Below are 24,402 nucleotides of genomic sequence, written 5' to 3'. Positions count from 1 at the left end.
TTAGCATTTTAATGCCTGAGCATTTAGCTTGACAGAACAACAAGCTTTGGCGTACAGAACAAGACTTCTTAAATGGAGCTGAATTAACCCACACAATTGTTTGTATTGTGTATTATTAAAACAAGATGATTAAGATTCAAGAAACAAATAGTTCTATATAGTTAGCCAACAAACCAGCGCTGGGCTTCACAGTATCGAGAACATGCTTTCTTTCTCAGCTGGAATTTTGAATTTTAAAATCTTTGGTATATTTTTCCTGCTCCAAATTATAAGCTAACATGATATAAAGAAGATCCACCTCAGTCCACTGACTCTAATAACAAAACTGGAGACCCAAGGAGGAAGCCTAGGAATAGTTTGAGTGGCCCAAGTTGGGAATCCTACTATTAAACATGCCCGTGGGCAAAATGCCAGATGGATGGATGAATCACCCAGAGGGTTTTTTTTTGGGCTGCACCTCCAGAGAGTCGACGTTCTAATCATTCTAACCATACAGAGTGACTTCTTGAGTTTGTTTTTTTAACTCCCCAGGTCATTCTAACATGCAGTCAGAGTTAGGAAGCAGACCCTATCTCCCTAAGATGAGGTGGATCACTTAACCATATTTGTCAAATAAGAATAAGTCTTCCCAATGTTCACAGCAGCTCTATTCACAATAGCCAAAAAGGAAAAACAATGCAGATGTCCATCAGCAGGTGAATGGATAAACAAGATGTGATGTATGCATACAATGGAATGTTATTCAACCTTAAAAAGGAATGAAAATGTATACATGCTGCAGCATAGGTGAAAAACTTAAAGACAACATACTAAGTGAAAGAAGCCAGATACAAAAGGAAAAGTATGATTTTACTCCCATGAGGTCCTTAGGAGAGTCAAATTCATAGAGATACAATATAGGTCAGAGGTTACCAGGGCCCTGGGGAAGGGGAAAATGAGTATTTAGTGTCTAATGGATATAGAGCTTTTGTTTGGGAAGATGAAAAAGTTCTGGAGATGGCTAGTGGTGATGGTTGCACAATGTTGTAAATATACTTAATGCCACTGAACTTTACACTTAAAATGGTAAAAATGGTAAAATTTATGTTATGTATGCTTTGTCACAGTAAGAAATGGGGGAAAAAAAAGAGAGCATGCTATATTCACATTGTAGAATCAATGTGTGTCATCAAATGAGATTGTGGATAGAAGCCTTTTGTAAGCTTAAAATGGTGTACACATTTAAAGTGGTAGTAATAGTCTTTAATTATTTGTTTTAATCATATTGTTTTAATAAGAGGCTACAATATAAACAGCTGAGAAGGTTAATTAATAATGTCAAACCTAAACGAGTATAATTAATGTCACTCAGCAAAGGCCTTCACTAGACTCAAAACATTATTTTCTCCTGGGGGTAATCGTGGCCTGATTTTTCTAAATAGTTTTTCCTGTGACTGGGAAGCAGGGTCTAGTAGAGAAAACGGGAAGAGATGGAAAGTCTTGCATTTTTCATTTGAAGCTAGATAATCATAGCTCAGTCTCACATGACGTCAGGGGCACAAGTGTCCTGGCCTCTTAGAAGAGGAAGTCTGCAAGCCCTGGAATGGCCTTTCCTAGGACAGACTGAAATGGACAACGTGCAACAAGCAACCATTGTAAGAGCCAGCACTGACTGAATCTTTCCTAAATGCCAGGCTTCTGATGGAAATAATAGTTGGGGGTTGTTGGAAGGATGAAGGGGCAGAGAAGCAGTGGGAGACCTCCTCCCAGGGCCAGGCAAAAACAAACTCAAAATTCCAAAGAATTTTCTACTACTCCTTTACTTCTGATTCAAGCAATAAAATCTGACCCAGAGAGTCTGGATTATAGGGATTTGGGCCTGACTTCTGGACTATGAAGATGTCACTTGCCCCTCAGCAAATGAAGAGAATCCCTCTTGTTCCCCCACTCCCTCCAGATTCTCCTTAGAAAGTGACTTTGGTTCCCGGCTGACACCCAGACCAATAGGCAGTAGAGGTTCTAACAAACTCACCGTCTGACATGGCTAGTCGTTTTGGCTGAGTCTCCTAAAGCACAAGGAGGAACCAAGTCCCACCTAGGTTTTAATTTTATCTTGGTAATGTCCCCATCTTCCATTTATGAATGGGCAACAGAACAACAGAACTTTCTGGAAAAGTTCTTCAAGGCAAACTAGTTGCAAAATGAACCCAATAAGCAGAATTGGGATGTAGGCATCACATACAGTGATTTTTCCCCCATTTTCAGTTGCCAACTTTCTCACCAATGTTTATCTATGGAATGACAGTGGGAGGGTCATTCTTTCCACTAATCCTAACAACACTGGTGGGCTATTCTTAGTACTGACTGAATTGTGTGCCATAGAGTATTCTCCAGGATGCCCTTAGACCATTAGTTATTGAAGTTCAGGTTCATGAAGTTGGATAGAGGGTTTCCTGCTTGTGACTGGAGTCAACATATTTCATGACCAGTATTTGAAAAGATCAAAACCCATGTAGCCAGTCTCTTAAAATTCCATCAGCTCTCAACAGGCTGCATTAATGGAGAAGAAGTCAATGCAGATGTTCTCTCTTTTGTCAACTCTAGAATGCATCCTCCTCTTCCTCCTCCTCCTCCTTGAGCACATATGAAGCCTGCACTCCATGAAAATAAGAAGAAAATACATTTCTTCCTTATGGGAAGTGCCCAGGTCCCAAGTGTGCTGGCTTCCTAAGTAAGGTTTGTCAAGAGCAAATCATGGGAATGGGGATAGTTTCCTGAGAGTTCACTGTTCTATTTTCAGGATCTAGGGGAATGATTGGCAATGTGTATGTACTCAGTAAAAATATATTTAATAATAAAACCCACCTTATCTCTCATTTCTGAGGATCCCTATAAGGATGTACAGATGGAGCAAAGAAGCTGGGAAAGGAAAGATCCCAATGTACAAAAAGAGAGCCACTCTGAGGAATTGGAGAAAATGCTGTCCTAAGAAACTGGTACCACAAGAAGTAGAAGAATTTCAGGAACATTCTATTTGTATTTTCAACACTATATCAAGAAAAGCTGATAATTTAAAAAGAATATCAGGGATCAGGAAATTCTATAAAATGATGAGAAGCACAATTGCTGAATTGAAATCAACAAATAGCAGCTTGAATACTTTTAAATTTTTAAGTCAATGAAATACATAATAAGGTCAAGAAATTTTCCCAGAATAAAGAGATGTGCATTTTAAAAGGAAATAATTTCTTAAAAAATGATTCAGTAGATTCAATTACCATTTATCAAGAAAGTCAATGGAGATAGTAAAAAAGATGGAAGATACAATAATCTAACAATAGAAGAAAATTTTATGAAACTTAAAGAAAAGAATGTCTTTAGATCCAAAGTGCTCCCTGAAAGTCAGACAATATTAATTAAAACAGAGGCTATATAGAAATATTCCAGAAATCATGTTTTAGTCTTAGGTAAGGGAAATTCTATAATCCTACCCAAGAAAGGAAAACCTATCTGGCCTCAGAATTATCCTCAGCAATACAAAGCAAAAAGACCATATAGTATTAGCCACTGAGGTTTTTATTTTCTTCTGGGAAAAAAAGTAAGAAATAATGTACAAAATTTAAAGTTCACAAATATGGGCAGCCCCAGTGGCTCAGAGGTTTAGCACCACGTTCAGCCTGGGGTGTGATCCTGGAGACCCAGGATAGAGTCCCACGTTGGGCTCCCTGCATGAAGCCTGCTTCTCCCTCTGCCTGCCTCTCCCTCTGCTTGTGTCTCTGTCTCTCTCTCTCTCTCTCTGTCTCCCATGAATAAATAAATAAAATCTTTAAAAAATAAGTATTACCTTTTAAAAAAATAAAGTTCACAAATAATGAGTATGTGGCTCAATGAATTTTTGAAAGGAAAACACCCATATAATCAACACCTAGTTAAGAACCAGGATATGATCATAAGCCCAGAACCCTTGTTATGCCCTAACAATCACTTCATACCCTAAAGAGTAACCACTATCCTAAATTTTAACAACAAAGGTAGTTTAGCTTATTTTAGAACTTTATTTAGATGGAGTCATTCTATGCATAGTCTTCCATGTACGGCGTATTTTGTTCAACATTATGTTTCTGCATATAATTATGGGTTTTTTTTCATCTTCATTACCACATTCCATTGCATGAACAGTTTGCAATTTATCCATTCTACTGCTGGTGGACATTTCATTAATGAATATTAATTGTTTTTTGGTGAACATACATATGCATTTCTGTAGGTATATACCTACAGGTGGAATTGCTACATCACAGATAGGTGTACATTTAATGAATATGGCCAAATCACTTTTTCTAAAGTGACTACAGCAATTTACATTCCTCTCAGCAGAGTGTAAGGGTTCCAGTTGCTCCACATCCTTCCAACACTTGGTATATCTGTCTTTAAACTTAGTCATTCTGGCAAGTTTGTAGTGGTATCACATTGTGATTTTAATTTGCATTTCCCTGATGACTAATGAAGTTTAAAACATTTTTATATGTGCATTGTCATTTGAATATCCTCTTTTTGAAGTGTCTGTTCAAGTTTCTTACCCATAATACTCCTTGTTTTAATTACTGTTGTTTTATAATGTCTTGATATTTGGTAGTGTAATCATTCACTTTTATTTTTCTTCTCCAAGATTGCCTTGGCTTTTCTTGCTTTTAAGTTTCCATATAATTTTAGAATAAATTTATTGATTCCACAAAAAAAAATAAAAGCTCTCTAGGATTTGTTTGGGATGACATTTAATCTCCAGATGAATTTTTGGAGAATCAACATCTTTATAATACAGAGTTTTCCAATCCATGAACAGAGTATACCCTTCGTTTCCTAGGTCTTCTTTAATTTTTTTCAATAATGTGTTGTAATATTTCTTCATACCTTTTGTTAGATTCATTTCTAGGTATGTGATATTTTCTGAATGTGGCATTACCACAAGGAATGATAGACAAATAAATCAATGGAGGTTCTATTCTATTCTGGAATGTTAAAAATGTTTTATATCTTAATCTGAGTGTTTACACACATGTGTACAATTGTACACATCTAACTATACTCAATATATTTCATCTATTTTCCCTATGTTTGATTTACCACAAAAAGCCAGTATGAAAAGAAAAATATTCAAAAGATACAGTAGATAACTTGGAGAAAAATACTAATAATAAAAAATGTAAATTGCAATAAGGTATGATGATTTTTGACAGATCAGCACAAAGTTTTCCTCTTTTTGATGATATTACCAGATACTTTTATATACTACTATATATAAAAGTATAAATTAATATAAACTTACTGGAGAGCAACTTCACAAAAGATTGAAAAATGTCCATGCAAGTCCACTAGAAATTCCACTTTCCATATATTTTGAAGAGTATATCACATTCTTATTTAAAGAACATATCATAGCACAAATTTAGCTACTAGGATGTTTACTGTAAAACTATCTGTGATAACAAAATATCCAAATCTATCTAATAATAGATAATTAATAAAATAAGCTATGATATACAACAATGAAATAATATCAATCACTAAAATTGATGACATAGAAGAAAGAAAAATTAGTGATATAGGAATGTGTTCTCAATACAATATTTGGTAAAAGAAAGTAATCCACAATAGATCATTTGAGAAGTTCCAAGTTTGAGTCTTTAAATTTAAATATATATGTATATATATATATATGTGTGTGTGTGTGTGTGTGTGTGTATACATATATATATAAAATCACAAGAAAAAAATTGTGTGAGCTGATGATAACTAAGTTTATTGTGGTGATTATTTCACTATATATATATATATGTCGCATCATACTATATACCTTAAACTTACACTATCTTATAAATCAATTATATCTAAACAAAACTGGAAAAAATATATATGTTTTATATATTTATAGAAAAATATGTTTTTATATATGTATTTATATACATATATATATATATATATAAAGAGACTAGAAGGATATACAACTAAATGTCAGCAGTGACTTTCTATGTATTGAGATCATGGGTGATATTTTCATTTCTTCTTATGTCTTCACTTTTTCTGTTTAACAATGTACATGTATCACTCTTGTACTAATAAAAAATGGTATTTTTAAAAAGATTTTATTTATTTATTCATTCATGAGAGACACACAGAGAGAGGCAGAGACATAGACAGAGGGAGAAGCCGGCTCCCTGTGGGGAGCTCCACGCGGGACTCCATCCCAGGAACCCAGCATCATAACCTGAGCCGAAGACAGACACTCAACCATTGAGCTACCCAGGCATCCCAGAAAGGGTACTTTAAGAAATTATAAAATAAAATGGTAGGCACAGCCTATTCTAATACATTTGAAAATGTCAATAAATAAAAAACTATTCTCCCAATAAGAAATAGAAATTGACTAAAGAAAAATATATTTATATTTAATTATATTTAATTATATATTATATACAGAGAGAGAGAGAGAGAGAGACATCAGAATTTTATCAGGATTGCGGGCAATTTCTTTCCTTTTTAACATCCATCTTTAGTTTTCAGTTTTCCTCCAGTAAATATGTATTCATTTTATAATCTGAAAAAAAGCCCTGCAACTGAGGGGAAAACAGAGGAAGAGCAGAAGCCCCCTGTGCAGTTGGAGGACTGGACTTTGTGTAGGATGGGAGACACCTTGCAGAGCTCTGGACACAAATACATAATCACCATCGGTACTCAAACCCAGTCCCAGTGCCTACACGCCCTCCCTGCAGATTTCATGCACATCCTCTCAAACTTCACAGCCCAGGGAGGTAGACATTCCTCTTCAGAATTTTGCAGGTGAGCAAACTCAGCCCCAACACGATAGTCACTTACTCAAAAAGGCCAGGGACATATAAAGGGGAAGGAGGGATTTGAACCCCGGTTGACCCACTTTCAAAGTCCATGCTGTTTTCACTACATGAATACTTTCCTATTATCATATCACAACCAAGACCACCAAAAAGTTGTTATAAATTCTAAAGCCACGGTGCACGGGGCCTCCTTCAAGATAAATACAATCTGTTTGGAATGTACCAGCTTTATTGAAAAATATTACTGAAATCAAAGCATTTTGCACTACTTTATTCATTATTTTTATGGTACTCCAGGATTTTTGTGGGATTTGTTTTTCATTTCACTTCTGTAAGCCTGCCAATGCTTTAAAGCAATATTTCAACTGAAGGGGGAAAGAAACCAGTTTTCCCAGAAAAAAACACTCAACAGTGTTTTCCATCCTTTGCATCCTTTCCTATGGTTTTGGGAAATCCTTCCCACCTCCCTCCTCGTCCCTCTCCTCAACTCTCATAAAGTGCAAATTTAATACTCAAGCTACTGTTGAAACACCCCCCCCCCCAATGTTTAATAGAAATTAAGCTTGCGGTTGCAAAGTTTTGAAACGTTTACATCACCAGCCGTTCCACCTACGATGCCACAAATCACTCTGATGCAAAGATAACCAAAAGGCAAGCTCTGTAGGGCCGGAGCCTTCACAGACTCCGTTGCCTTAAGAGATGACAAAGCATTGTAGGGAGGGGTCTTCTGGGATGTGAGAAGCCAAGCCAGGCCTCTGACATGGAAACAAAAGGCTTCACTCTCACTCCTCTGACAGACACTGTGTTTTCCATAGGCGTCGTGTTCTGCTGGCCCTTGCCGGCCTTACACCCAAGTTTGGTTTAGGGCAGGTCAATTTAGGTAGTGGATTTTATTCTGCTTATGTTGAGCGATGCTGTACTACTGTGGCTTGAGACGGGGTTCCCGGGGACTCTAGGGAAGCCTTAGGGGCCAGGGGGGCTATGGAAGGGAGCAGAGCCCAAGGTGAGGATTCTTTGCACACAACCCACCCCTCACTTCAACCACTGTAGCTCTGCTAGGATCTGTTTTGTGTATTTGTTCCCCATCACTTTTATTTTGAATGAAAGACAATATGGCTTAAAAAAAAAAAGTTTGAAAAGAATCCCTGCTTTACCGCACTGAAACACAGCAGAAAAGGAACAGGAGCTTCTCTGCTCATCAGAACATTGAAAGAACAGAACCAGGGGAGCCTGGGTAGCTCAGTCGGTTAAGTGTCTGCCTTTGGCTCAAGTCATGATCCCAGGGTCCTGGGATCCAGCCCCGTGTAGGGCTCCCTCTCCTGCTCCCGCTGCTTGTGCTCTCTCTTTGTGTCAAATAAATAAAAGCTTTAAAGAAAATAAAAACAATGAAAGCATTTTCTTTCAATCTGCAAATGCCCAGAATGACCCTCCTTGGCCTAACCTCTTATTTTAAGAGCTGAGGAAATTGCAGGCCAGAGCAAGGGAGAGAGACAAACCCAAGGTCCCAGAGATGTCTCAGTGAATGCTATAGCAAAATTTAGTGTCAGAGTAGCTTGCCCAGCCAAGAAAACTCAGTCCCAGGCTTTTAGGGAGCAAATCATGTTGCCAAAATACATTTATTTACTTAAGGCCTGCTTCTTTTCAAAACCAGAAATAAGTAGGAGTAACAACCTGAGAGTGAATATTATTATTGAATGTTGAAATTAATTTTGAACTTCCTACCACCCCGGGTGAAAAGAGAAACCCAGTGTTCCATAGTTCTTATGGATGAGGAAACATCAATCCTTTTTACAGAAGACAATTTCATGAAGAAATGTCCTTACTTAAACTTATAGAGGAAAAGAGTGGTGCTCTTTTTTGGATAGAATAAACCAGTAAGTCCTAAGATGCTAACTTTCCCATCTAGACTGACTTCTTTGGTCAGTTAATGAGTTAACGTGTAAATTCACCCATTGGCCACTTCCATGGACATTATAAATGAAATCATTGATTTTGTAAGTCGAGATACTAAAAATTCTTATTTTTCCTTTTCTCATTCTTCAGGGTTACATCTTTTTCTCCAAACTTTGCATTCTGTGTGGCTTGTATCGGCAAGCAAGGAGTATGAACTTTTTGAAAGAAGAGCAGAGGGGAAAAGAATAAAAATGTTTGTAATCCGGGGACACTGAGCGTTCCATGTGCCATCTCACGAGCTTCACTACCACTATTGATTCCTGCTCCGTGTCACTTCCCGTACTCAGTGAAACCCACCCTGGGTCTCTGTTTATCTTCACTCCACCACAACCCTTTCAAACGGCTACTGGTATCAAAATACAGAAGAGCCAAGGACTCACAGGGCTCCGAAGTTTGCCCTGGTGACAGGGTTCTTCTGTTAAATCCTCCAGCCACTCACTCACTGTAAGCCAGGCACTGATCAAGGTACTCCATGTCCCAAAACAATAGAGATCACTCCGCGGCCTTTGGTGGCCTCGGTCTAGTGCCCAGAGACAGGCAGCAGTCAACACACAAAAGAGACAAAAAAGAACAACAAACAAACAAGAAAATCACAGACTGTGTCACAAGCTGAGGAGGAAACACACCAGGAGCAGTGATGGAGGGTCATTGGAATTAGGAGGAAAGGGCATGGGGCTTTCTGCTGGGGATCAGGTGAGGCTTCTCTGAGAGGTGACAGTTGAGCTGAACCTAGAAGATGAGAGGCAGCTGGGGAGTCAAGCTCCAGGTAGAACCCGCAGAGCCCGGACCTGCACCAGGCAGTTCAGCAGGTCTTGGGCCACCTCTTGTCTGATTGCTCTGACAACCCCACCAGGTCAGCAGCTTCTTGCATCTCACAGGCGTGAACACTGGGGCTCAGAGAGGTGAAGTGAGTTGATCTACACCACACAGCCAATAGCAGTGGTGCAAGATTCTAATCCAAGAACATCTGGCCCATGGGGCAGCCCGGGTGGCTCAGTGGTTTAGCGCTGCCTTCAGCCCAGGGTGTGATCCTGAAGACCCGGGATCAAGTCTCGCATCTCCCTGCATGGAGCCTGCTTCTCCCTCTGCCTGTGTCTCCACCTCTCTCTCTCTGTGTGTGTGTCTCTCATGAATAAATAAATAAAATCTTTTTTTAAAAAAAAGAACATCTGGCCCAAATCTCTGCTCTTAGCATTGATTTCATTTGATTTGACTCACTGAAATATCAGCTACTACCACTGGCAACTCAACTGACACTGGCTCAGTTAGTTAACTAGTTAGTTGTCTATCCATTCTGAGTCATCCTCAGCCTCATTCCAAAGAGGGCTTGAACCCCTACATTCTCTGTACTTGCTGGGCTCTCTAGACTCCCCTTCAAACGGAGTCTCCTGCTCCAACCGGATTGGTGGTACAGAAATGCTATGAGAATGTCTTCTCAGGGTTTGTGTTCGGACTGTTAGAGAACCTCTCACAGACAAGGAACCTTCTCAGCCTCTGTCGGGTATTCCCCTTGGATGCTGTCATTCAGTGTTCCAAAGGTCCTACGGATACTTAGAAAGTCAACCCTCCTTTGATCAGGCCAAACACCAAGCAAAAAAGCAAAGATCCTCCCACCTCCTCTGGTGATGCAGCAAACATCCCCTGGAGAATCAAGGAGGCATGTGTGCTCTGCTCCTCTGCCCGTCTCTGCTGCCATCATTATGAACAAGGGTGGAGGTCACCATGGAAGCATCCCTTCGTGCCCTCTCAGCCCTGACTTGAGCTCCACGGGGGTGAAAGCAGCCCGGAGTGGCAGAAAAGGCTCTTTCTAACCCCGTGGCTCATTCCCAAGCCTGCTGGTTGATGAAACCCATTGCAACGACTCCGATGGAGTACAGGAAGATGGGTCACTCCCTGAATGACCACATCTGCCAAAAATAGATATGTTACATCATCGCCACCCAGGACCTGACTCTTATTCAACCAGGTGTGCAATTTGGGGGGTTTTCTAAGTAATCTGCCAGCTAAAAAAAGAGGCTGCCATGCAGGGAGCCCTCATTAGCTCAGAATAACAGTCACACGTGTTCAGTCTTACCAACCACTAGGTACCACTCCCAGCTTTTCACCATTTGAAGTCCGTAATCCCCCCAGCAGCTCGGCTGGAGTGGGAGGCAGGTGTTGTCATCATCACTATCTTCCGGATCAGGACACCAAGGCATCCCTTGCATCCCTTGTGGGAGGTCTCCAGCTGGAAAGGGGTAGGGACTGGATTCAAGATGCTAACTTTGCTCTGCTGGGTCTTATGCAATGAAACCGCTTTTCCGAGCCACACGAGGTTTTACGCCTAAGTCAGAACCTCGTATCCAGCTGTCATTATGGACAAACATGGAAAGGTGGAAAAGCTGGCGATGACATTAGCAAGCTGTTCTCAGATTCCGGTTTCACTTTGAAACGTTCAAAAACCATGCATGACAAAAAATATATATTTATATTTTAAGAGAGGAGGCTGGGCATGGGTAGGAGAGATAGGAGATGATGTTCGGAAGTCTTCAATCACAGGATCTGAATTAGCTGCTGCCTGCGACGGGTCATCCCCCGGCTCTGGTGGCCCTGTCATTTGCAGAGTGACAGGGCTCAGTTCCCTAGACCCTCATGTGAATTTGAGCCAGATCCACTGGATGACCTACCTTCCAGGAGACGGTGCTGCCTCAAGGGCTTTGCCAGGGCCTCTGCCACCTGGGTCCCTAAACACCCAGCTCCCAAAGGAAACATCTCTCCCAACCCTCCTCCCAGCCCCCACAGCCACTTTTACTTTGGGTGGTGATGTGTCAGTCCAGCGAGGAATTCTGGGCTGAAGTAGAAGCTTGCTTCCCTCCAGAGTGGCAGTTCCAAGAAATCATATTTTCAGGGTAGAGACTGTTTATCCCTGTAGTGGCCCAGCTTTCCGTGTCCTGCTAGTTCTGAGAGAATGAGAGGGAGAGAACACACAAGCTCCTTCCTCATCCTCTGCCTCAACCCAGGCAGACAGGAGGCTGGAGACCCCTGGAGCTCTGGGACTCCCAGTTCACTGCCTCCAGCACCGGGAGGAAACAGGCCACACGTGTTTCCCAGGCGATGCACACAACACACACACACACAAGGACACGGGTGCACATCAGCTTAGAGTCCTAGTGAGAAACCAGTCTCCTGGGTGCTCTCGTTCCAAAGGGACCTGAGCGATGAAGTAGCTCTGCGCTACCCAATAGGAATATGAGGGCAGCCACATACATCATTTGAAATCATCTAATAACCAGGGTGGCTCAGTCAGTTAAGCATCTGACTTCAGCTCAGGTTATGATCCTGGGGTCCTGCGATTGAGCCCCGCATTGGGCTCCCTGCTCAGCGGGGAGTCCGCTTCTCCCTCTCCCTCCCCCCAACTCGCGTCTCTTTCTCACACTTTCCCTCTCTCAAATAAATACATAAAATCCTTAAATAGTCTAATATCCATATAGAACAAGAAGTAAAAGGAAACAGGGATCCCTGGGTGGCGCAGAGGTTTAGCGCCTGCCTTTGGCCCAGGGCGCGATCCTGGAGACCCGGGATCGAATCCCACGTCGGGCTCCCGGTGCATGGAGCCTGCTTCTCCCTCTGCCTGTGACTCTGCCTCTCTGTGTGTGTGTGTGTGTGACTATCATAAATAAATAATTTTTTAAAAAAAGAAGTAAAAGGAAACAGGTGAGATTAATTATTAGATATATATATATATACCTAATATATCCAAAATATTATCACCTCAGCATGTAATCAATATAAGAATTATTGAGATATTTTACATTCTTTTCTTGTATACTGAGTTTTTGTGTATTTTATACCCATAGTGCACCTGAATTTGGACTAAGCCACATTTCAAATGCTCGATGCACGTGGCCAGTGGAGACCCCCTAGGACAGCAGGGGTCTAGCTCCTCGCTCCCCCTGGATTATCGTGTGCCTTCTGCAGCAGCTCTCCAAGGAACCAGCTAGCTCCCCACTGCCCAAGTGTGGTCATTAGCAACATCACCATTACCTGGAACTCCTTAGAAATGAAGAATCTCAGGCTTCTCTCACGAAGAATTCAAATCGGAATCGAACTTTAACACTGTCCCCAGGTGATTATTACACCAGAAACTCTGAGAGGCCAGCTGCCTTCTTTACAAGACTTCTAGTGGCAGGAGACTCACTCTGCCATTCCCAAGGAAGCCCAGGGGCCATCTTTAAGTTGCTCCAATTATAAAAAAAAAAAAAAAAGAAAGAAAGAAAGAAAGAAAGAAAGAAAGAAAGAAAGAAAGAAAGAAAGAAAGAAAGAAACTCATCCTTCCGTTATAGAGCATTCTCGATGAGCCGGGCCCTGTGCTAAGTGCGTCACACGAATTATCTCATTTAAACCCAGCACCACCCTATGATACAGGGGCTAATTTTGGCTCCTTTTATATAGATGAATAAACAGACGCCCGCAAACCTAGATGACTCACCCCAGATCGTGTGGCTAGCCAGCAGTCGGTCTCAGGGCCTGTTTTCTTAGCCACTGGCTACACCAGGGTGTCCCCCTACCTGCTGCCTGCTGGTTCCAACACGCTACCCACAGCTCCAAATGGAGCCCAGGAGACTTTCTCATCTTCACAGTAGAGGAAAGTGTGGTTGGGACTCAGTAGAGAAGGTCTTCAGTACCGTGGCCTAATATTTTCGTGGGTTTCTTTTATTACTGATTTCATTTCTTTTCGTTTAATATTTCATTTATTGCTTGAACAAACTCTGTTGGTAGCTGCCTACTCAGCATCTCCCTCCCTCGTCAGGATTTAGGACAAGTTTAGAAATTGGCAACTAAGCAAATAGGCAGAAATTAATAAAAGTCATATGATGTCATTAGATAGCTCAAAGGTTCCTGGTTTCCAATTAAATAAGGCAGGTGGTTAGAGCAATTATATAAGGTACACAAATTATGTGAGGGACCCCAATTATGCGAGGTTCATGGATAGGTACTGTGCCGAGGACGACACTGAACTTGCACAAAATGTCATGAGATGCAAGCAGGAAGGCAGGGTGATCCGATGGGAAAGGAAAGCACAGTAAGCAAACTATGAGGAGTTTTACTCCTGAACCATTATGTGTCAGGAAAAGCCCCCAGAAAACTGGAAGAACATTGCCTTCCATCTGTCTTTCCATGATGGCCTGGAAGCACCAACTGCACCTTCAACAGTTGAGCACTGGTGTGGAAATTATGCTGTTGTATGGGAAATGACCTGGACTCTCAATTCAAGAGAAATGTCATTTGCCTTGCACAATAATGGAAACCACTGGAAGAGACACGGTGCTTTCGGGCAAAGGATTTGATGCTTCTTAAATGACTACTGTGTTCTTTAACTTTCCAGGAAATCAAGGATCCCTATGTCTTTGAGGGAGAGTGGGGTGTGGAAACGGGGAAAGGAGGAAGGGAGGGGGGATGATTGAGAGTGCAAGGACATCAAGTGGCACCATCCAGAGGCTCTACACGTCAGACCTACGTAAATAAGATCCCTTTGTGCCTGTTTGTTTCCACATCGCATGAAATGCCTGCATGGATTTCCTCCAAATATAGAAAGTGTATTTGGGGTGGTCGGTTAAGATAGCAATGATGTGTGGTACATACAATTTCACTCAGGGGAGTTACAGGGGGATCCCAGGGAAATAGACAGTCATCCTCCTGAGCAGTGGGTAGTAATCAGAGGACCTTTGTCATGATCTCTCGATAAAGAAATGCCAAACATAATGAGACACCACAAACCGAGAAAACAAACAGTAGTTCCAAATATGAATCCCGATTTAGTGTCCTAACAGTAGACCATCAGCATTACAGCCCATGATTTATGACTTAGAGCCTCCTGCCATGGGCATTTCTACATGGCTGCAGGCACTGGTTGATTTAAAGACGGTTAATGGTTGTCCAGCATAATCCAGAGACTACAGTCAGTGGTGAAATACACCCCCAAACACCAATGATGGCCCCGTCAGAAGCCACCCATACTCCATGGTCATTGTCGTTTCTTTGGTAATCAAACACCTCATGTCTGCATTAGGTGTCCTCTTGCAGGACATGGGTCGGGATCTCCAGAAGAAGTGAGATTCCAGCCAGCAGGAAAGTGTATCTGGTATGTGCACTGGATTCTCTGGGACGCAACCAGCCTTTGTCACTGCTGCATCCTTGGAGCCCAGGACAATGCTTAGCTCCCAGTGGGCACTCAGTATAAAGCTGTCAATTGACCATCCTTGGAGACCTCATCCTGTGTTCTAAAGCTCTTCACTGATTGCTGTAGTAATCCACAGCAGCTAACATTTATTGGAGGCTTATTTTGTCCCAAACACCACGCTAAACACTCTACTGAAATGTCAGTCAGATGTCAAAAACCCTACTGGCATGATGAGACTATGATCATAATTTGTATCCTACTACAAGGAAACTAAGGCACCAGAAGATTCTAGAACATGTCTAGTACCCCCTGCTGGTTGGTGGCAGGACTGGAATTTGAACTCAGATCTGCCAGACGCGTTGTTTGGAAATGCCTCACTATGATGTTTCATTTTTATTTTCATGCTGGGCATCCAGAAGCACACAGAAACCCCAAATGCTCCTTCTGCGCAGGGGGGCAGGACGGAAGGGGAAGGAAGGGCCTTTGAAATGCCCTCTGGCAGCTTCATTTGAGCGCCCACACATTCGCTCATTCTGAAGTCTGAAAGTCATTTTGGGGCTAGAGCCCTGCACCAGGTACCAGAGAGAGAGAAAGATGCATAAGATGCATAGTTTCTGGTTCCCGCTCTCCAGGGGTCCCAAGCTGGCCTCCGGGGGCAGATGAAGAGATGAGAATGTCCATAGAACTTAGCATTGAAATAAGCTACGGAACACGGCCAAGGGGACACCCGCAAGCTCGGAGCTGAGCAGGGTGTGGAGATGTCGCACACTGCCCTCCAGCAGCTCCCAACCTGTCTGTCCCCAAACAGACTAGGAGCTGGGCAGTCCGCACTTGAGCCCAATGGCAGGGTCGAGACCAAATGTGTTAGAGGCGTGCAGGGCGTGTGAGATCATTGTGAGTTGAGGTCATTGCCATTCTCAGGGAGATGAAAGCAAAATCAGCCCTGACAGATGCTCGAGTGTCCCTGTCATTTCTAAGTATTTCCCTGGAAATGGTTATTTGGAAGAAATGAGATGGTAATGCTTGCCGTGGCCACATCTGTACAGCAGTCCTAGGCTGAGGACACCCCAGGACTGCCTCTGAGCGTCCATGGTTCCACTTTGGTTTAGGACACCTCGGAAGAAGGTCATCTCGGTAAGGGGTGCACGGGGCTGGATGTGGTTAGTGGCTGCGGATTGCTGAGGTTCAGGAAAGTCGGCTAAGCTTCTTGAATGTGGCTCTGATTTTGAATAACACATACGAACTGCTTTAACACTCCAAAGGGAAACTTCTAGTGCAAATAGTCTGGAGATCTTTTTCCAGAAGGGCCACAAGGGCATGCCCACTTCTCAGAGCTCTGACCAAGGCTCTGGGGAGCTCTTCCATCCTTTACTGGACCAATTTTCCAAAGTGCTCTCTAATTAATGCCTCCCAGAAGAGATCCTCTCCTTGTCACCAAGAAGAGAAAAATAAAAGCATTCCTGCAACAGTTTTGTACCTTGGGCAGAGCGGAATCATCTTTAGCCAGCTCAAATAAAGGGCCATGATGTGAGTAAGCATAGAACCCAATATTTTACAGCACGGCCCATCAAAGGGTGTCCAACACCTTAAAGTGCAGAAGCAGAGCTGACTTAGAGTCTGCAGCAGATGATACTGCTCTGAACAGCACAGTTTGGGGTTTTGTTTTCCAGGGGAATTTTTGCAAGATAATAGCTGGTTTACTGTGTGTGGCACCTGCCACAGATCCTCTCAGATATAATCACTTTCCACACAGTGCATGGATTTATTTATCCACTCACCAAATATCTATTGAACACCTCCCAAATGCAAAATTCTTGGATAGAGATGCTGGAGAAAAAAAGACAAAGTCCCTGCCCTCATGGAGCTTGCATTATTATAAGGGAGACAGGCACAAATAAAATAAGAAGGTATATTTGTTAAATATCTCATGATTTGTGATGGACGCCATGCAAAAAAAAAGAAAGAAATAGAAACAAGAAGTGATTAATATTAAGGACAGGGTATATTTTTGGATTCAGGCTCAAGAAAGCCCTTTCTGCAAAGGGAACCTTTGTATTGCATCCAGAAAGGAGCCAGCTTTGCAAAGGGCAGGGGAAGATCTTTCCAGTATGAGGAATAGCTTGTGCAAATGTCCTGGGGCAGGAGGAGGGAGCACAGCTGACTTGCGGGATCTGAAGGAGAAGCAGTGGGGCTGCATTATAACCAGTGAGAGAGAAGAGCCTGGAGGAGTGGGCAGAAGCCAAGCCAGGGGCTCCACGCTCTGAAGGTGGCTTCTCCGCTCCAATCTTCGGCTTGGTTTCACTTAGTAACCTGACACAACAGACCGGTGCCTGACTCCTCCTCCCACTCTCCCCCACTTGGCACTCCAGGAACACTATCTCGCGGCTTATAAAGAAAAACCAACACACTCCAGCCACCCTCTGCTTTGTTCCAGCAGCTTCGACGGGACGAAGAAGCAGGCCCCATGAAAAGAGCGTGGGTGATGTTCCCCTAGTGTGCGTGCTCTTCCCACCCCATCGAGCCAGCCCGGGGTGGCTGCACTCAGTATGCTGCCACGGTCGTTGATAATAATTGTTGCATTAATTGGTGCTGTCCGGACCAGACAGAAACGTAAAAGATCCCACTGTGTCCAATAATTAATGTTTTTCCCTCACTGCAACGCCATTAATAAGGGGCTCTTCCAAGAAACGAGTAATTGGCTGGTTGGGCGTCATTAGGGTATTTATAGATAAGCTTTGGTCTGAAGACATAGAGGAAAGCTGATTATGTTTATTTAGACTCTATTATCTATCGCTAATGTGTTATCCTGCGTTCCGATCATCCCCATTCTCTGGGTCCTAATGATACAGGGCACAGTCACGATGTGATTTCAGGGACCTGCAACATGGCTTTATCTCCGCTGCAAGGGAGAGTGGGGGACAGAGGGGGCAGCTGTTCACAGGTCCTGCTGGCGCCCACTCATCCGCTGCAAACCTTCTCTTTCCGCTGAGAAATTTAGAGCAGGGCTCATGGAAGTACTGGAAAGACAGTTTCTCCTAATTAAACCTCAAAGGAGTGGAAGTTTCTTGGGCCTGTGATTATCTGAAGGGTTTTTGAAAATGTAAATCTGGTTGGGGAAACATTGCTTGGAAAAACAGAGGGAGGAACAGGCAGCCTGGATTGGAGATATCTCTGCGGTAGCAAGCAGTGAAGTCTGAGCGCCCCTAACACCTGGCCCAAATACTCGTCTTACCAGATAAGCACACACGCTTCCAAGTGGACGTGGTGGCCCGTGGGGCTGCTTTTTCTCCAGGGAGGCTTTGATCCACTTGTCCTTCGCTAGAATTTTTAGAAAAGATTCCTTGTGCTGTTTTTTAAAAAGTAGATGGGCACAACAGTGTGAACGTACTTAATGTCATTGGACTGTACAGTGAAAAATGTTTTAAAAAGTGCTCGTTTTGGCAGCACATACACTAAAACTGGAATGATAGAGACGATGAGCATGGTCCCTGCGTAAGGATGACGTGCGAATTCGTGAAGCCTTCCAGATTTTTGAGTATCTTCATGGTTACAAGGAAAGGATTGAATTTTCCTTCATCAAAACTAGCTTTCTTGCACAAATAAATGATCAAGTTAAACTTCAAAAAATGAGTAAAACAGTAAATTTTATTATATATATATTAAGCTTTGATCTGAAGACAGAGAGGAAAGCTGATTATGTTTATTTAGACTCTATTATCTATTGCTAATGTGTTATCCTGCGTTCTGATCATCCCCATTCTCTGGGGAGATATATATATATATCCTAATATATCCATATATATGCCACAATGAAAAACATTACTAGGAGAATAAATAGGGTAATATAATTTATAAGTAGAATTTGAAAGCATAAGGAAGGACTGTAATGTATCTAACACTAATTTTGGAAACCAAATACTTCTAGATGGTCTCTTCTGCAATTGAAACTACCCTTACATTAATATTCAAAAAAGCCTTCCATTAACAACAAAAACCCAAGACAATTATTTTGCCAGTTGACTGAGCTGGACTTTATGGGATGGAAGAGTGAACTCAACCTTTATTCTTTTTTACCACTTCCTGTTAAACTTGCTCTGTGGACAGCTCTCTATTCATTCCTGGCTGTGATCCCACATGGGTTCCATAGCTTTTTGTGACTTATCAAATAAAGAACCCAGATCTATCCAATAATAAAAAAAATGTATTTCTTGGGACACCTGGGTGGCTCAGTGGTTGAGCATCTGCCTTTGACTCAGGTTGTGATTCCGGGGTCCTGGGATCGAGTCCCACATGGGGCTCCCCACAGGGAGCCTGCTTCTCCCTCTGCCTGTGTCTCTACCTCTCTCCGTGTGTCTCTCATGAATAAATAAATAAATAAGAAATCTTGAAAAAAAGTATACCTCGATGCATATGTGCATCTACATGCTATACACGTATGATGTGCTCTATACCTCATACTCACATGTCTCAAGACACGGTGAGAGTCTAGAGACCTGAGTTCAAGCTCACGTTTGGCCCGTGCATGGCTTGTAAAGGCGGAAAAGGACGCATAATGCCATTTCTGCACCTGTGAGACGGGGGTGCTGCAAACGCACACTTGGTCTTTGAAAGGTGTGGGATGACATCTCTGGAGCGAGGGGCAGAGGAGGGGCCCTGCAAATATCCATCTCTCCCCATCTGACCTTGTATATTCGAAAGCATCTGACCCTCACAATCCTCCACATCCTCCCCCATGCTGTCTCCTCTGGGAAGAAAGAGCTCAGAAACACTGACCTGCCTCTGGTCTTGAAAGAAGCTCCCAGAGAGCTGACCTGTACACGCACGTGTGATGTAACTTTGCAAATTAAGTGTGTAATGCTTTTAGAAAATCGATGCCCTTTCCTCTCCTGCTCCCCACCACTGGGACCAGGTAATTTGTGGGCACATCTGTTGCAGGTGTTGGGGAATACTCTTGGAGATATTCTTAGATCCTGGCCTGGGGTCTAAAGGTTGGGAAGCTGGCTCCTGGGACCCAGTGATGCCTGTGGCATCAGAGTAACAGGAGGGGGAAGGCCTGGGAGCCGGACTGGGCCTGGGCAGGTGGCCAAGGTGAGTGGGTGGATCAGCAAACAGACAAGCCAGAAAAGACCAGGAGGGCCACCAGGGGCAGGAAGAGGAGACAGGCACCACAACCCAAACACATATATACACCGTATTTACCAGATACCGCTTACCAGATATTCCATGGCCAGGCAAGCCACTTAACCCCGCTTGGCCAGAGCATTCTCACTTGTAAGGAGGAGCGAGGCCTGCTAAGCAACCAGGCTGAGGTTGTTTTGGCTGGTAGCACTTTAATTTACAGATTGTCTTCTGGGCACCCTTGGTGTGCCACGTGCTGGAGGGAGAGCCTGCAGGATCAAAGAGAAAAAGAGGACGTGTAATCGGCACCCTTGCCTCAAAGAACCCATCGCTCTTCCTACAATCCTGCCATGGCTCATTTTTCTTAGCACAAAATCCAAACTCACATTCAGGATCCACACAAAACTTTGGGATCCAGCCTTGGGGCTTCCATCAGGCAATATTTTGTAATGCTTCTCTGCTAGCCTGAGACAAAATTCAGAGGTGGTATGGTGTTTCTGTACATTAAAACATTGATTGATGTCTTAATCAACATAATGCCTTAACTGTAATATAAAGGTGGGAAAGGAGGAAGTAATTTGTAACAAAACAATGTGCATTTCAATAGGTAGATTCCCTGGCATGACGTCACTAATCAACATAAGGACATGCCTTTGTGTGTAAAGTCACAGTAAATGCCACAGCTGCAAACACACATGACAGCAGGGGTGTTGTTCGGGTGACTTGAATGCCAAAAGTGATGTTGCCGTGGGTGACATGATTTTCCTTACATGGAGGACACCACTTGGTAATGTTCCCAAAAAACCACAGTGCGATCTTCCTTTAATTTATATGGTAGATCCATTCTTAGACAATTCAATGTATAACTGATTCTGTGCTAAAGTGATCTTCAGTTTATATAAATAGGAGAGTTAAGTCCAGGGCAAGGACATTAGAAATCGGCTTTCCACCTCCATGAATATCCATGAGGACACCCCAAAGTCACGCAGGACCCAGGACAGCCCACTACTGTGTCAAATTGTTCCATGCACTGCTTGATGTCTTGCATCCTTGGTGCCTGAATTTATGGCACGCTCCCTGCAAATATCCCAAACCAACTCAAGGGCAATATCGTCCCCTTGGGAATCACTGATCTGGCCCCTGCCTACCTCTCCAACATTGGCCTTGTCCTACTCTCTCCTTGCTCACTTCATTTCCAGCCACACAAGTTCTTGTCCATTCCCCACACACATCAAAGGCCTTTGCACATGCTGTTCCCTCGCCCGGGAACGCTCTTCCCTAGCAACTCACATAGTGGCCTTCTCACCCTTTATCTCTCAGCTCACAAAACATCTCCAGCTTTCCTAGCCACCCTATTTATACAGTAACTCATGCATCCCCAGGCCTGCCAGGCTCAATCATATTACCCTGTTCTTTCTTGTCTCTCAAACATCATGCCAGAATGATCTTTTTCTAGGGGTCTTTCTCACTAGACTGGGGTCAGCAACCCTTTCTGGAAAGGTCCAGAGAGCAAGTATCTTAGGCTCTGCAGGCCATATGGTCTCTGTTACAGCAACTCCATTCTGTCACTGTAGCTCAAAAGCAGCCACAGACCACGTATGAACAAAAGGATATGGCCGGGCACCAATAAAACTTTATTTACAAGAACAGGTGGCAGTTGGGTCCGGTCCATGGGCAGCAGTTTGCCAACCCCAACACGAGACTATAAGCTCCTTGTTTGTCCAGTTTACTCTTGAATTCCTTGGGTCTAGCACACGGTGGGGAAAGTGGTAAGAGGTGAATGAGTGTGTGTTGAAGAAATGTGCTTATTGTCCAGCTAGAATGAGGAACCACCAGAAAACACAAGAAACACCTTCCAATTCTTAGCAGCGAGGGAAGCATTTACACATTGGTCACACATCTAGCACTATGAGGGTCTTGATAAGGAAGGGAAGGAGTGAGAACCAGGGCTTCCTGGTGGAAGTGACTCTGAACAGCAGCTGAAGGCAGGCTGCAATGTGGACCATGGTAGTCGTGGCACTCACTTATTCAATCATCAATTCATTCCCTCACTGGAGGGACTTGCAATGAGCATCATTATCAGGTGCAGATTAACACAAAGATGTCCACCAAGTGCTACCAAGGAAGGAGAAGACTTTGATCCTATTGCCAGCGCAATCTAGAGATTCCAAGGACTCTGTGGCCCGGTCACATTTCTGGGTACCTGATGCGTAGGAGAGACCAAGGTCACATCTGAGTATGGCTCAGTTGTGCCATGATTGGGTCATGATCCCACCAACCAGCCACACTGGCCAGCCCCACTGGGGCATGCTTGGGAAATCAGTGTGCACCTGTCTTCAGCATCCCCCCAAACCCAAACCCTCACCCTCCAACCCCACCCCAGCCCGAGGCCCTTCCTCACCCCGATCACAGCCTGCTCTTGGGCCCTCCATCACCCAGTGGCATAATCATATGCTCTTCCCAGGAAGGGGTGCCCTAATTGTGGGCACATGCTGGGGTAGATGCTGGGGGCGATTTTGAGCAGTGGTGCCCCTGGGCCATCAGAACACCATGACACACCCACTAGGCAGTCCAGGTATTTGGGGAGGGATATTTCAGCAGCAGGATGGGTACCTGGAAACCACGAGTGACAAGGTTTTGATCTTTTAAGGAGCTATTGGAAATTCTTTTCCCCCAAAAAGAATCAAGGTTTACCCCATTCTTTCCTTTTGGTTTCTTCCCTCCAAAGCCAGAGGCCTTGGACTTCCTGCAAATCTCATCACTGCTTTTACTTCTCTCGTTGCCTTGGCTTCTCAGAAACCCAGAGCCAAATGCATAGCCCAAGGTGTCCAGGCCCTACCGGGGATGTGCAGCATCGTTCACCTTCAGTAGAATGGATTTTGCTGCCGAATTTCCCTTTCCCTGGGATTTCTCATCTGCTCTTGAAGCTGTAATAGACACACATTTGTAGGGCAACTCAAGTCCCTTCAGAGGTGAGCCCGGTGTCTTACTTCTGCATAAGGAAAAAAAAATGCAGAATGTTCCCCCTATCTCTCCACCCCCTCTAACTCCAAACCCACTTTATGAATATGGAGCTTCATTATTTTGAAGGGTAGTTTAATTTAAACCCAAATTATCGTTAGCATTTCATAAGTAATACAATCATTTTCTACCTGCTAATGAGGAGTAAAAATAAATGTATTTCTCAACATAGCATTGATACCTCGCGGTAAAAACAAACAAGAAAAAACACTTCACGTAGGAACTGGAGGGCATGATCTTCTTCTTACCTCAACCTCCTCGGATCTGCGCCCTCGTGGTGACCCTGACTTATTGTGTGACACGGGGCAGCCCTGTAGCACTTCTGTAAGGAACCCCCCGAGAACTGGGGCCACGGCCCAGAAGCTACTAAGTGTCACAGTGAAAAAATCCACAAAGGGTTGCACTTAATGGAGTGACCAAGAGCCGGGCTTTGGGATTGGACAACCCCTCATGCATCCTTTGTTTGTTGGCCCATTCAGCAAATCAAGAACCTTTCGGGTCAGGCACTGTGCTGAGTAAGGGGTAGCAGCGGACAAGACAAAGAAGGTTCCTGCCCCACCCCCACCCCTGACCTACCCTGACAGCACAGGTAAGCAAGGGAGTTACCAAGTGAACAAGGTCATTCCAAACTGTGCTAACGTAACGATGAACAGAGGGGGAGGAGGATACGGTCATATTAAGAAAGGCCTTTGAGAGGAGGTGATGTCTGAGCTGGCCACAGAAAGGGCAGGGGAAGCATAAGGCAAAGAAACAACACAACAGGTAAGAATGCAGACCTGGAAGACGCAGGAGTGTAAAGGCCCATGAGGATGCCTGCCTCCACCTGAGGTTTTAGGATGGAAAGGCAGTTTCTAGGATTCTTCAGAGTCCCTGCCCATGTACCTGCGGGGACAACCCAATGTCACTCCTCTCGCACAAGAGAGAGAAGAGGACCAGACAGTGGTCCTGACTGTGGGAGACCCGAAACAAAGAGCAAATAAGAAGTAGGGGTAAAAAATGAGCCAAAAAAAAAAAAAATGAGCCAAGAACCTCCTTCTTCTAAAACAAACCAGTGGCGCTTGTGCAAGTGGCCTCTGCTGGGCTGTGCGACACCCAGGGGTGGCTGTCAGCCAGGGCCTTCGATCGCAAGGGTCTGGTCCCTTCCAGACCTCTCTGAAGACCCCAGCCCCCCCCCCAACCCCCCGCCCCAGACCACGCCGGAGCCCCTGGGTCCTTCACGGCGTCTAGAGGGCCATGCTGGGCATCGCCAATGATCTTTGATCAGCTGATGAGCTAAAGCTTCTCCTGTGGGCTCCTGTCTCCAGATAACGTGGTCCTGGG

At 43.8% G+C, this 24,402-nt stretch overlaps 1 long non-coding RNA gene and 1 other non-coding gene across 3 annotated transcripts in view; one reads left to right on the top strand and one right to left on the bottom strand.

Moving 5' to 3' along the window:
- Window positions 1–24,402, bottom strand: part of LOC129493970 (uncharacterized) — a 58,060-nt gene that overhangs the window by 22,806 nt on the left and 10,852 nt on the right. For both annotated transcript variants that reach the window (XR_008661253.1, XR_008661254.1), the window contains one exon: window positions 20,157–20,330. This is a non-coding gene — a long non-coding RNA (uncharacterized LOC129493970). The remainder of the gene's footprint in view (window positions 1–20,156; window positions 20,331–24,402) is intronic.
- Window positions 18,372–18,476, top strand: LOC129494014 (U6 spliceosomal RNA). The gene has a single exon (XR_008661273.1). It is a non-coding gene; the product is annotated as a U6 spliceosomal RNA (small nuclear RNA).

Source organism: Nyctereutes procyonoides, unplaced genomic scaffold (genome assembly GCF_905146905.1).
Source record: "Nyctereutes procyonoides isolate TBG_1078 unplaced genomic scaffold, NYPRO_anot_genome, whole genome shotgun sequence".
Taxonomy (NCBI): Eukaryota; Metazoa; Chordata; class Mammalia; order Carnivora; family Canidae; genus Nyctereutes; species Nyctereutes procyonoides.
The sequence above is the reverse complement of the archived record's forward strand: the minus strand, read 5'-3'. Positions and strand labels throughout refer to the sequence as shown.